Source organism: Lytechinus pictus, chromosome 12, assembly GCF_037042905.1.
Source record: "Lytechinus pictus isolate F3 Inbred chromosome 12, Lp3.0, whole genome shotgun sequence".
In the NCBI taxonomy this organism is placed as follows: Eukaryota; Metazoa; Echinodermata; class Echinoidea; order Temnopleuroida; family Toxopneustidae; genus Lytechinus; species Lytechinus pictus.
In genome coordinates this window covers 9,735,307-9,739,409 of record NC_087256.1, presented here as the reverse complement: position 1 = coordinate 9,739,409, position 4,103 = coordinate 9,735,307, and positions in this window count along the sequence as shown.

Sequence of the window (4,103 nt, the reverse complement as noted above, 5' to 3'; positions counted from 1 at the left end):
AGGATAATCCGGCATGCAGATAATAATTTTCTTCTCGTTACTAGTATTTCATACATTTTCTATGAAATAATAATAGAATCGGTAAAATGTTGAAGGGAAGTAGTGGTGCTGAAGCACCGCCCAGATTTTTCTAGGGATGTTGCGTATGTTGTACCACATAGGCAGCACTCCCTGGAAATCAGGTTGGTATGCTAAAATGTAGAATTTTGACCAAAATCGCCTTCAGTTTGGAGTGACAACTTTTTTTAGGGGTTTGTCTTTTGCTTGCATTTTTTTCTCCTGACAAAATCACCTTCATTTTGGATTGACAACTTTTTTTTAGGAGTTTGTCTTTTGCTTGTATTTTTTTCTCCTGACAAAATCACCTTCATTGTGGAGTGAAAACTTAACAAAAAATTGCTCGTTAATTTTTTTTTGTTCCCAAACCAGCACCCCCTTTTAAAAAACCATTTACAGGCCCCTGATTTCATGATTGAGATCTTATCTCACCTTCATTTTGGAGTGAAAACTTTAAAAAAAATTGCTCGTTAATTTTTGTTTGTTCCCAAACCAGCACCCCTTTTCAAAAACCATTTAGAGACCCCTGATTTTATGATTGAGATCTTATCCAACTTTAACGCCACCGCACACCTAGCCAATCGTACGACTGCTATGACGTCATTACGACTAGATATTAAATTCGCTTTTATTCTAAGAAGGATGATAGCATAGTCACAGATTTCAACATAGGTATTCGTAGGATGATTTAGAACATTACACAGTAAGATATTCCAAGTCTCAATGTTAGCATCAAATTCTACCACATTTTATTCTGAAATCGGGTCGCAGACCAATCGTAAGGAGTGCGGTCGCCTTTACACATAACTCACGAACCTATAGAGAAGAGAAATTTAATCCTTTCCCACTTTTCAGCTGATAGGTTACCGGCCTCTGCAGATTTAATTGTGGAAGATGAGGAATTTCTTTTTGCTGAAGACACGAGTCCAAATACCATAATGTATATCTTTTGCAAAGTATTACTATATGGGATTTTAAAATTATTTTTCTTGATTTCTTTATCAACTTAAAAAATATTACCACTAAGGGGTAGAGAGATTTAGAGGCAATGAATATTTTCCAGAATATCAAGGGATTTTATAGATTTGCAGTTAGATTGAATTACAGATGGCCTGGGTATCTCTTCACTAATCAGGGGTGTGAGTGGTCACAAATAAAAAGATCTGAAAAAAGCTGAAGAGTGTTGAAAAAGTCTGAAAAAAGAAAGAGTTCCCATACTTTGTCTCCAGATCCAAGAAACACAACCACATCACCCCAATCCTCAAAGAACTTAACTGGCTACCTATCAAATCACGAATTCGGTTCAAAGTCCTTCTAATAACATTTAATGCTGTACATGGTTTTGCCCCTCAATATATTTCTGAACTTGTTTCTCCATACACCCCCTTTAGGACACTTAGATCATCAACTCAACTACTCCTTCAAGTACCCAGACTAAGAACTAAGACGCATGGTGAAAGGTCCTTCTCCTACAGTGCACCAACCCTTTGGAATTCCCTCCCCAGTACTCTCCGATCACAAAATAACCCTGGACTTTTCAAATCACAACTTAAAACATTTCCAAATACTTATGCCATACATGTATGTAACTGATTAATGTTGCTGTTGCCAATTGTTATTCTAAGTAATTCCTTATATTGTATAATTTTTATTTTTGTAAAGTGCATTGAGAGTCCTTTCAGGTCTGAAATGCGCTATATAAGAACCACATTATTAGTATTATTATTATTACTTTTTGCACAGAGGAAAGCCCAAAATAAGCTGAAAATAAAAACAAAAAAAATCTGAAATCAAATAAAAATCTGAACTCTCACACCCCTGACTAATCATGGCGCCATTCTCTGTAGATTAGATTCCCTCCAAAAGAAAAATTATACGTTGATTCATTTGAAAGAAAAATTACAATCCTACAAAATCTTTCGAAAATATATACAAACACAAAAAATAACTCCCAACAAAGCGGTAAATTGTCAGATCTTCCCGCGCTCTACAATGTATGACATCAGAAAGCGTGCATATTCTAGACTTTTTTAAACGAAATAATTGTAATCTAAAATTATCAGAGGTATTTTTGTAGATTCATTTGCTGAATACTTCAAATGATTGCCTTCCATATGATGCTGGTGTCGATGGCGTTAGTCCCGGGGGATGGGGAGGGTGATCTGTTCGATCATCCACCAACTCCAACGCCCATACATTTCAAGGCAGAATCGATATTTTTTTAAATCATCAAATAATAAATACTCCTTTTATTGCGTGAATGCATCTTTAAATGCTACCAAGGTGCTTAAAATTGCCCAATTCTGCATTAAAAATCCACAATTAATATTTCTCACTGTCGCTCTGCTTCGGCGTTCATGAAAATTGTGGCTACAATAAATTCCTTTATTTGGCTTTATTGCAAAGGCTATATCCCCTACATCACGAGAGTTTGTGGTTATAATTATGAGTTCATTTATAAATTGTATTATTCCAACCAATTTTACATATGGCCATAGCTTTTATCATAAAACAAAATATCCTTTTAATACACTGGCATAATTGGGAGGGGGGCATATCCTCGCATCTTTGTGAAGCGGGGGATAATTTGTACAGCCTTACTTCAAGTTAAATGTACAAGGAGTTCAATACTGATGATATAGATCAAATAAAAAGTGTTGATAATTATACATTTGGGACAGCAATAATACCCATATCCATACTATTCTACCAATTCAGAATCGCATTAGCTAGCATAACAATCTTATATTATGTTTTAAATGTGAACAGAGTTTTATTCAGAATTTTTAATGTTGCATCTTCTCTGCATACAATTTTGAAGATCATTTAACATTTCCTTTCTGCAATTTTTCCCTTTTCATTTGCATCATAGTGCTATTTCAAGTCTATATTGTGGTCTGTGATGGCCTATAATTCATTTCATAAGGCAACGATGAGCGTAATCCCATCTTTTTTCCATTCTCATCTCACCTCTAAATTAGTGAGGAAATGAGTTTCATTGCAGAAATCTGGAATGTTTATTCCTCATTTGCTTGTTTTAACCCTCTATAATTTATGCCCATTAATTTAAACATCTGTATGCAACTTTTTCAATGCTCGCTTGCAGAAATATTAAATTTTCTATTAACAATTAGAATTTTAATTAACAGAGAACGAATTTCATTTACCAGAATGGACTCAATGTGATCTAGCACCAAAGAAAGGGTAAAGCGTCTCTGCAAGTGAACTGAAGATTCAACTACATGTATCAACTTCCAGACATGTTTTCTCGTCAAGATGAATCGTGAAATACCGAATCCAAAACAAACTTTAAATAGTACAGGCCCTAGCCATAGCAGTGGCCAACAGGGGGTGCCATAGACTCATAAACAGGGCTTGGAGTAAGGCTAATACATATCTCCACTTTGCACTTGGAGTTAGGTTAATAGGTATCTCTTCTCTAATATGGGATTAATCCTCATAACCAGGTTTAATGAAAAGGACCCAAGGCTGATGCATTAACGAAAACGTGATGACAAAGCCTTGATGGTTGCTTGGTAGTCAGGTAATAAAACCAACACTACCAGAGGGACATTTCTGCACTTAAGTCGAGAGATTTTTAATACTCTTGCAATACTTGCACGGATACATCTTCCCAACTCATTTACTTTCACAAATCTTCTGACACCCTTTCATCTACACCCACACACATACACTCTCATAGCCCTCCAAACCACACCTGTACTTACATAGACCTTCCAACACATACTCCCCCCACTTCCAGAACCCCATTCACTACCAACATCTTTCTATATACTCTCTCCTTCCCACCCTCAGATGCCTACATACCCTCACATACTCAGTAACCATCATCCATGTGCTAAGGGCCAGATAGCAGATCAAATGCAACCTGGGGCCGTTTTGTAAAGCACTTTGTACGTTTATGTATGACCTTATGCACGACTAGCAACCGCTCTGTGGTAAACGAGATACAAGAGCTTTACCATTTGAATATGATGGGAGTTTCCCATAAACCTAGTCAAATCTTGAATTTCCAATGCAGATGC